Consider the following 11,767-nt stretch of genomic DNA (forward strand, 5'->3'; position numbering starts at 1 on the left):
AACAATACTAGGGAAACTCTTATACATATAGGTATAGGTCATGGTGAACTTGAAGCCCTTCTCATTATTATAACAAACCATGAGGCATGTATAAATATTCTGATAGGAACAAAAGAGATCCCTATGCATTATGCTATAAAAAATAATCTTCCATGTGCTTCTTTCTTATTTAGATATGGAGCCAATTGAGATGTATTGAGTTTGAGAAGTCACAAACCTTTTGAACTTATGCATTCTACTAATATACATTCTTTGTTAAGTCTGAATGGACACCTTCTTGAAGAAGTACATCATAAGATTATTGCTTTCCCAAATTACATTCTCATAGAGTTGAAATATTCACATTTCCAAAAAAATAGAGAGCTAATCCATAGTCTATCAATGAAATATCTCCTATCAAGCATCTAAATTTCATTTCCCAACAAGCCACTATTGTTGTATCTAACTCATATTTTTTTTGTGGCAAGAGTGATGCCAAAAACTCCTTCTAAAGATACAAATAAATTCTAGGCATTGCCTTCCACACATCTTTCTTCATTTGATTCGCAAGAGACTAGCATTTCCTCAAATCCAACTTCTTGGCAAACAATTCAGAAAAAGTTGTGCAAGCATACAAAGAGTGAAAATGTAGTTGTAAATACCAAAGAGAAGCCTCCTACTCAAATAATTACCTTTCCTCTCTCTATATATCTTTTTTTGACACTTCCATGAGACCAACAAGAAGTGTGAGTGGGGAAGCAATTTCCATTTTTCTCACTCAAAAGAGGAGATTTTTAATTCTTAAGGGCCAAAAAATGACACTTCTTTATCAAAGGTTGGAAGAAGCTCATGGAATTCAAGTAATTTCTAGTGCATTTGATTCCTTAAATAATTTTAAAATCAAGTTATTAGGTACAAGAATTATGACTCACCTTTCAACTACATTATCATTAGGATTTTTTTCCCTCATTAATATTCAAATTGACACCATTACTTTTCAGGCTTTGACCATTATCTAATTTTTATTGCTATTTTAACTTGGGACACAAGTCATTGATATCACTTAATAAATAGTAATTTGCATGTAAAATCCTAGTTGAGCTATTATTTCATCACTTAGAGAGTCATTAGTCAATATATAATGCTCATCCCTTGCAATTTAACTTCTCCATGAAAATTTTGGAAAAAAAACAAAATCTCAGTGAGGGAACATATTATATGTTGTATGGCAACATATGAAGAACATAAGTTTAATTTAGGAAATTGGTTCAAGAATATTATTTCCAAAGACTAGATCAATTTAAGGGTGGGCTTCCAATCTTGTTTTACAAAAATTATGAAATGTGTATCAGCAAAGATGCAATTAGAGATAATAAATTAAATTAAAGGAGGCAAGAACAATAGAAGTAGAGTTTACTTCATGGTGATCTTAAAGGAACTTAAAATGAGGTTTTACATATAATTCCATTATTATAATGTACACTTGTAAGATGCTCAATGATCACTAGGTGTATTAGCATGTTTAAGATATTTTCTAGCATCTCCTTCAGTTGCACCAATATAGAAGCCATATGACCCAATTGGGAGTTATAAAATAGTGGATGTAAGCCTTCAAGTCATGAGAGATAAGAAATTACATTTAAGAATTTCCTATAAGATGTGACTTTGAAATATGTAAGCTTGCTCTATTCCAGAAAAATCATCATCATCATAGTGGAAATGAAACAAATCATCTATAGTTTAATTTCTAGCCTTTTTTCTCTATTCCAAAAAAACCCAATTACAGATTTAGGAAATGTAATAGAAATATATGTTAGTATCAGTCAGTGTGATAAAATTTTAGCCAAATGGGAGTTGATTCTCTGTTCTAGGATTTGAAGTATTTAGTAGTCTTAGTGAGTCTCGTACTATTTTTTTTATAAGTGAATATTAGTTCTCTATTTTGTAAGGATTTTAATTTTTTTATATAGTAATTAGGTAATTTGTTGAATTTTTGGGAGAATGGATATTTTTCTATATTATAGAATGTGCAATTTCTTGCAGATTTATCTAAAGATGCTGCTACTAGCCTTAGCTTGGATCCAACACATGTTGCGAATCAAAACATTTTCTCTTTCGGTGTCCATCATGGAGACATATCTTACAGAATCATGATAGGTAAATCCTACAAATTCCACATTTCCAGTTACATTAAAATCAATAATATGTAAGAAGAAGAAAGTTACATAACGCATTCTATCCTAGAAGAGGTAGTTTTTCTTCACAACAATTTGTTATAGAAGAAGGTAATAAAGTTCTCCCACAATAATTGCAAGAAAATACCCTCATTTTCCAAAAGTTTGTAATTAAAAAATGGAAAATAATGGCTTAGAAATATCTGGATTATAGTGTTCACAAAATGAAACTTTTGAGGAAATTCATGCAACTCTTTGTTGTTCAGTGCAACAACACAAATAGGGGCATTTGAGTTTTAAATGATTATAGCTTGTTGTGCTTGCACAAAAATAAGGTTACAAGTATAAAAATTTAGATCAATTTCACACATGTACTATTAAAGGGAATTGTAGGTGAAATAGAAAACATCATAGTGTTATGGATGCCACGACTTCTTTGTTCGCAGCCCAGCAAAACATAACATTGTGCATCAGTGTGAATTTTTTAAGGGATAATATTTATATATCAATTGATATTTAGAAATAGGATTCTAGATACTTTAGAAGCTAAGTGTTTGCAAACAAATGCCAATTTTGATTCCACATTAATGATCTTCTCATCTCTGATATTATAGAGATCTTTTTCTGCATTAATTAATACTTAAGATTTCATTTCAATTTTCAATTTTCATTCCATTTATTGAATTTGACTTTGTCTTGGTTGTTTGGGACTTCGTAGTGTTTTTTTGTATTAGCATTAATGATAAGCATTGCAAGTATGGTTGTGTTTTTTAGTTACAAAAAGGATCCTCCTACTAAAACTATTTTAGTAGACTTTTGAGATCTAACATATCCAATTGGGTACTTTAAAAAGCAAGAGGGGCTCTCCATGGATTTTCAGTTACCAAGAACATGAATAGGCAATTGATAACTTTGCTGCCACAAGAGAATTAACTGATGGAGGGTTTTCTTCTATGTATTTGGGGAAGCTCTGGGATGGGTAATTAGTGGCAATACTATTAGATCTAATTTTAACTAAATAAGCCAGACACAAAGCTTAAATTAACCAAAAGAATGAATTTAAACCAAAGCCTTATCTACAGGAAAAAGTAAATTCTATTTATCACATATAATGAAAAAGATTATTTTCAATACAAATGTTGATCAAGTTCAATGACATTTTTAAAGAACTAGTGTTTAAGACATTCATCTACTAACAATTTTTAGTACTCAATTCATAGTACATACCAATCTAAAGCTCCATTAAGATCAGTGCCCCTGATGAACTTGATAACTATTAAAGGGACCGCTTGTGATAAAAATTAGTACCACTAGCAATAAACTTAGATTGGATAGCAATGTGATTGGAAATCAAATGATAAGATGAACAATACTTGTAAAAAATAAAATCAAACAATGGGAGGAACAACACCTATAATTTTTTTCCTTGTTGTACTCCCAAATAATTTTGATGACCTTGGTGTGTCATTCTTCTAATACGAATAGTAGGGTTCATCAAGTTGGGTTTCTTCTCTCATAGGGCCTCCATAGCAACGAATTGCTCTAATCTCCCCAACAATTCTATGGACAACCAACCAATAACTTCCTTGTTCTCACTAGCTTGTTTGTTGGACCTTGATGACATCAAGCACCTAGACTTCAAATACACAACTACAGGGTAGGAAAAATGGGGGCTCCATCCCTACATAGAAATATGGGCCCTACCTGTGCATGTACATGTGATCAACAATCTGTATCCCTATGGAATGTAAGCATCCTACAAAATTCTACATAGTAGATTAAAATTGGACCGTGAGCGAGTAGGTCCTAATCCATTTCCAGAGGGCTTACTACTATTTGCAAACCTTTCCTTACAACATACATAAATTGAATAAAAAAAAGGTCACTTTTGTCTTTAGAATAACCTATATTACTAATAGAATCGGTAGATTTGCACCTCACTTTATGTGGTGCGATGAGTGGGCGATAACACAAAGCATTATTTGGCCTTAGTTTTAGAATTTACTTCTCAAAATCTTCCGAGGCTTTTTTGAGCTTTTTTTTTTGGTCAAGTGTTAATTATTTTATGTTTTTAATAAATTGGAATAGCAAAATAATAATATATGATGATGAAATTATAAATCAGTTTATTAGTATTGTATATAAGTTGAAATATAGAAAAGAAGCATCTTGTGTTGAGTGGGATTGAGGATTGATAATTTTATGAGTATGATTTGTGTCCATAAGATCTTTTACCTTATTTTAAACCATTTGAAAATGTGAAAAAAGTTTATAAAGTGTAGTTTGCTAATGATAGAAAGAGAACATCTTCTAATTATTAATGTATAAGTATCAATATATTTAATATTTATAAAATTATTAATTATAATCTATATTTAATTTTAAGTTTATTTTCAAATGTTACTATATAAGATAATGTTACATAGAATAACAAGACCTTAGTTGTTGTCTTTTGACATTATGTCTTTTAAACACAAGTTCTAAGCATAAGGGTTAATAGATTCTATGAATCAAATTCAACAAAGACCTAATGATTATCACCATTTGCATCTTATTCTATATAGGTTTTTCACCTTTTTTTCTAAAAAAACTTTTTGTCTTTTGCATTTTATTCTATATCAACTTTTTGCCTTTTGCCTAGGTTAAATATGTAATGTGTATCTATGTAAATATTTAGAAAATTGTTGAAGTAGCCATGTTAAATAATTTAATGATAATAATAGTTTTATTTTAGTAAGAAAATAAAAACTTAAAGTTCAAATAATAAATTTGGACGTGTGTAAGAGCCATAATATTAATTTAATCATTTGTTTTATTTTGTATAAAAAATAAAAAGATTAAAGTTTATAAAAGTTAGAAATAGTAGTATTATACAATGAATTGAACATAATAGTTTAATAATTTATAATTATACTATTATATTAATTTTTTATATCATAAAATATTTAGATTTTTTTATAATATATCAAATAAACAATATAATATAACTATATCTAATGTAATATATAATAAATACTATTATAGTTATAATATAATATAAAAATAAATATCGTGATAATAGTTTTCTTATAAAATTATTTTAAAAGATAATAAAAAGAAAAAAACTATTATTTTTTGTATTGGTAAAAAGAAAAAATACTATTATTAATTGATAGTCCATTTAAAAAATTATACTCTTATTCATATTAATTAATTTAAAATACAAATATATTATAGTTTTTATTTTTCAATCAGTTATTAATAAATACCTTCCAAATGTATATTTGATAAACTATTCTACATTATTTTAAACTATTTCATATTTAATATGGTTTGGTGTGAAATAAGTATGGAATAAAAAAGTTGACACCTTATATTATCAAATTTGATGGTAACAAAAAAATCATGAAAATTGATTGGCTGAAATTAACTAGTTTAATACAATCGAAACTTAAAAATATCCACTCTAGATAAAGTAAACTAAGATTATCATAACTATCCATGTTGATGAAAAAAATCTTTACACAATCTATTCTAGAAACTTAGTACCATAACTATCATGGATTGTGGAAATCTGATTGCATTAATAAGATTATCATGTTATCTTAATTTTATTTTAGGTTTTGAAAGAAAGAAAATATAATTATTTGTGAGGTATATATTTCTATGGATGATTGCATTTACTTCAAGTAAAGACAAAGGGTCCTTTATTTTATAATTACTTGGGCAAATTAAATTGCTTTAAGGCATAAAAATGTGCAAACTACTTATATCAACATACATAAAATGCCAACAAATGACATTTTAGGTTATGAAATGAAGCACATTGGGACACATAAAAATGAATATGTTGCACCTTCTTCAACTCACCATGAAGATTTGTGAGGTCATAGATATCATGAACAATGATTAACTATTAAATAAATCTTGAAATCCTTACTTGGATGAGGCTTTTATCTTGATAGCACTAAACACCATTCATTCTTGCAAGAAATCTTGTAAAGCTCTTTTCTTTTTTTTGGCCTCTCTCATCTCTTTGCAGTCAAATGAAATGCTCACACTCACTCTTAAGAAACCGTGAGTGAATTGATTAAAACTCCAATGGCTTCACCATTTTAACATATATGATAAAATGGGTGCCTATATATATATATATATATATAGGCACCCATTTTATCATATATTTTAAAATGGGTGCCTATATATATATATATATATAGGCACCCATTTTATCATATATTTTAAAATGGTGAAGCCATTGGAGTTTTAATCAATTCACTCACGGTTTATATATATATATATATATATATATATATATATATATATATAAGCACACACACACACAAACACAAATATATATATATACATATATTGTTGGAAATATAAGAGGAGTAATTGAGAGGGGAGGGGTGAATTAGTTATTACTAAAATAAATCCCAAATCTCATAGATGTCAATAAAAAAAAAACTCTGATAATTGGATACTGCTGATGCTCGGTAAACACACATAAAATGCTGTAACTTGGTATTACTAATTATGAAAATCTTAGATGTTATCTGTGGTTACCATTACTTTAGCTTAATTGAAAACACATAAAAGAAAATAACATGAACACATTTGACACCAGGATTTAATGTGGAAACCCAATTTGGGAAAAGCCACCAATTGCAACTAGTTACTATTTTCACTCTTCTGAAGTGAGCCTTGCTAGGAGCCAACCCTATTAAAGCTTACAAAACACACTATTAGGTGTGACCCTATTAAAGGATTTAATCACCCTGTTAGGGGTGGCCTTGTTAGAGGTCTTGAGATAATTTAATAGAACTGCCACCTTGTTAGAGGATTTACAAATAATTGTCAAGCCAACTCTGTTAGGAGATTTAGATCACTGCTACAATGGTGATGACCTAATTTGAATGCAACTAATTTTCTGATTACATATATCTGTTCTGGCTTGCACTTGATTCTTCTTGATCAAATATAGCTTTTTTTCTCCACAAGGATATTTTGCTTATCCTTCAAATTTGCTTCCTCTCTCCATCATTAAATCTTCAATACATTTATCACATCTTCATTTGTACACTTTTTTTGAATCAATGACTTGGCCTTATACTTATATCTTTCATATTGTCAAGCCGACTCATATAGAACTTAGATAACATTCATCACCTTAGTTGGCTAAAATTAATAGATAAATCAATTGAGCTTAATATGCCAAGATAAGAAAATCCTTCATTAGCCAACCCAACTCAATAGAAACTAACTCATAAGAGATTTCCTATGTTAACCAACATAAGCTCAGTTAACACTACAAACTTCCAAAGATCCTTTGGCAACTGAGTGAGCTTAGTTAACACTCACCTTCTGTAGTCTTTCCTTTGACACCTGAGGGAACTCGGTAGACATTGCCTTCTGAACTAGGCAATCACATGAATGCTTGGTAGACATAGAAACCTGTCTTTACTGCCTGAGTGAGCTCATCATATACTGATTGATAATGATATGAGATTTGTGTAATATTAAAGAAAATACATAATTAATCAATTGTATCTAACATATAAACATATATATACACACACACACACATTAGCACTTGTACATTAGAATGTTAAAGGAATTTATATGTTCAAAAGGAAAAAATATTTCTGTATAAATATAAATTTACTATCTTACTTAAAATATTAATAAAATAACTTATAATTAAATTAATTCTAATATATCTTATTAGGATACAACATCTTATAGAATAATTAGAGGTCATGCACAAAATAGATTTAACAAAATGAAATAGAGTGTCAAAAATGAAATGTGTATAAACTTGAAAACAAATCAGAGGCATGTCACAACTATTCTTTGTGAATCATGGATGGAAAACTTTAAGATCATATGTTCTCTCTAATCATTCATCACATGCAAAAACTAATTAAAAATGGTTATTACATGCAAATATGAATGTGATTAATAGTAATTATATGTTGAGATTATAAAATACTTAATTGATAATTAATATTTTTTATATGCAAAGATACACTTGGAGGTATTTTTATATATATTTTTACTTTACTCAATAGTTTGTAGATAAATTTTGAGGACTTTGAGTGCAAACTAGGGCATTTTCAAGTTAATTTCTATTTCAATATCAATTGAGAGTATATTTGAGGAAGTTAACTGATAATGATGTTTGGTAGGACTAAAAATTCATTGGAGAATAATAAAAGTTATAAAAAAATGTATTAATATGATAACAAAATCATTAATCATTCATTTAGTAATTTTTTTGGGTGACTAATTTAGTGACCAATTGTTTAGTAATTTATTTAGTCACTTATCTTTGTCTATTAGCCTTGTGATTTTACTTGATGACCAAATTAGTCATTGATTTAGTCACTTATACTTATAAACTATAAAATATTACTAAAATTTGATCACTTTTTAGTCTTGTGACTAAAAGTTTTAGTCATGTAGTCATTTGTTTGTCAAAATTCTACTCATGAAAAGATGACAAGAATGTTAAGAGTTTGGATTGTATGTTTACTGAATGACCTTAAAGATAAGATTCCACAACTGGTAAGATGGTTAAAGGAAATTTGTAGGGAGCATGTAAGTATATCTACTTATTCCAAATGTTTGGTTTACTTACATTGTCAAAATAAAGAAATTAGGAATGATTTTATATCAGTCTCTTATTGTCTTTGTAAGGGTTACTCTCATAAATTCTAAGATTGGGAACCTATTTGTGATGAATAAAAGTTAGACAAATATCTTGCTCCTATATGGTTTAAATGTATAAATATTCCTCCTGAACTGAATCAAATTTAAATTCTTAATAAAATTGGTAAAGATCTAGTTAATCTCATAGATATTAAAATAAATTTTAATATATCAAGCGATATTAAATTCCTTATTAATACATAATTAGGTTAGAAGGAATTCAAGACTAAAATGATCATAACAAATAGATCCATATATAACTTAATTTTTTCTAGGTATGATGGGAAAATTAATGGCACTATCAAAATAGATTCAAACAGTAATTCATATCAAATCAACAAAACCACAGATCTTAAAGAAGTACTTAGCATAATTTACATCAATGGAAAGAGGTCAGAATATGAGAAGGTCAAAGAGTTAGATAAGTCTAGTTATATTCAAACAAAATACACAAATAAGTGAGGTGACAATGAAGAATCAATGGAGGAAGGAGTATTCAAAAAAATGGAATTAGATAAATAAACCAAATCTATAAGAAAAGATCATCAAAAGAACAAAGTGGAATCTTAGGAGATCTTTGGAGAGAAAGGAAAAGGTAATTGGATGAATGAAGAATTTCAACAACAAATAGCTAGATTTCATCATTGTGTTAAGTTCCAAAAAGAGGATGAGCACTTAGAGGATCTAAATACTTGTATAAAATATTATAACAGATTACCACATGACCTTTTATTAACTCAAAATGAAATCTATGATCAAATATCAATAAGGGAACATGCTCATTTGGAAAATTATAGTTATGCAGTAAAAGATAAAGACTAAAGACCAAGAAGCAAGAGCCTAAAACATAACGATAACTCTCATGTTGGAGGTCTTGGGTTTGAATTTTCTTAAGACAAAAATAATTAATTACAATAAATAACAATAATTAATCTAAGCTTTGGCCATTTATCAATCAAAAAAAGGAAAAAAAGATAAAGACTAAGAAAATAAAGAAGAGAATGTTAGATCAAAAGGAATAGGATCAACAAATGAAATTACAGATGGAATTTTATAAGAAAATACTTTGAAAAGATCAACTAATAAGGAAAGAAAGGTGGATATCCACTCAATTCAAAAGGAAAATCTCTTAGATTCGAGTCCCTTAGCATCAAATACGAAAGATAACTACAAGAGTCAAAGTATGGACAATCATATGGAGTATGAAACAATTTAAATCAATCAACAACAACTCCAGTAAGGGAATGCAATAACCAAGACATCCACTATCATTCATAAGGATTATAGGGGGAATGATAACAAGAAAGAGCAAGGCTCAAATTTAGGAAATCTTAAATTAAAATTTACAGAACTCACAAAAGGGTATTGGAGAAGCCCAGATAGAAAAAACATTACTAGATGCAAGTCAAACTTAGTTAACTAGTATTCCCCCAACATCATCTAAGAAATGGGGGAATGTCACTATCAGAAAAGAGAGCTAAAAAGAGAACACATAAATTTTGGAAAACTTCAAAAAATGGGAAATATATATTTGAAGATAGTAATCAAAAGTTTATTGAAGAAGACAAAGATAAAAATTAGGATCTCTCTATACCAATGGAAGTAGAAACCTTTATGAATAAGCTTAGCGAAATAAGCCTAGATGATCAGGATACTAGAAAGGAAAAAAAACAAATGAATGGAAACTAGTCTAAGAATTCACAATCATGGGAAGAGTTTGGGGTATTAGAAGATATAGATCATTATAAGGAAAATGAAAAGATCAAAAGCATGAAACATCATAATATAGAAGGCTGGGAAAAAGGGATGGATGAGATGGATATAGGAGATCAGATAATTTAGTAACTAGAAAAATAAGATTTGGTAATAGAAGATAACATAATATCATCTAGTGTTAACAATGCCCAAAGAAATATTGAAAATCTAGGTATTTCAATTAATCAAGATGGAATAAAGGTCCCACAATGTGGTAAGAAAAAGATAAAGTGAGGAATAAAAAAGCTTGTAGAACTGGGATCTACAACAAGAAAGGCAAAAAAAAAAAAAGATTAGCAAAATATTGAATATAGGGAAGGGGAGGCTCCTTCTCACAGATCAATGAGGATAACAACATGGAATGCTAGAGGCTTAAATGCCCTTCGCAATAAGCACTTACTAAAGCACAATTTAACATTTTTTGACTTAGAACTAATATTAATTCAAGAGACTAAACTAAATAAAGAAGAAGTAATCAAACTAGAAAAGAAATTAGGCAATTGGAAGACAAAACTAGTAGAATCTAATGGAGCATCTCGAGGTATTAGTATTATTTGGAATTGAGAAAAATAGAATTTGTCAAAATAGTCTTAAACAATAACTAGACGGGGGCAGAGTTAAAAGTTTTAGAAATAACTTCCAATTTACACTCATTACCTATCCAAACAATAGATAAGAAAGAAACTTGGAATTATGTTAGTGCATATATGGAAGTTAATCATAGAGATAACTTGCTCATTGGTGGAGGCTTTAATGCAATCCTTAAACTGAAAGAAAAGTATGTTGCATCTCAAATAGTAAAACAATTAGTTAAAAATTTTAGAGAATGGTCTGAAAGAAAAAGTTTAATGGATATTCCAACAAGAAATAGAGTATTTACATGGAACAATAGAAGACTCAACTTGTCATATCACATAAATATTAGATAGATTTATATTCAAAGGGGATCTTAGCACCATAAATCTAGCATTTCACTTAACTATCTTGCCAACTGCTGGTTTAGATCATGAAGATTTCCAAAGGCCATATATAAAGTTCTTCAAATGTGAAAAAAATGAAGTTTTTGGATAGTAGCTTTATAAAAAACATCAGACAATGGTGGCAAGAGAGTTCTTTCCAAGGTTCTGAGATGTATTGTCTAGTCTCCAAACTAAAATTGCTTAGAGAGA

Source organism: Cupressus sempervirens, chromosome 7, assembly GCF_028749045.1.
Source record: "Cupressus sempervirens isolate cs-2001-9-10 chromosome 7, ASM2874904v1, whole genome shotgun sequence".
In the NCBI taxonomy this organism is placed as follows: Eukaryota; Viridiplantae; Streptophyta; class Pinopsida; order Cupressales; family Cupressaceae; genus Cupressus; species Cupressus sempervirens.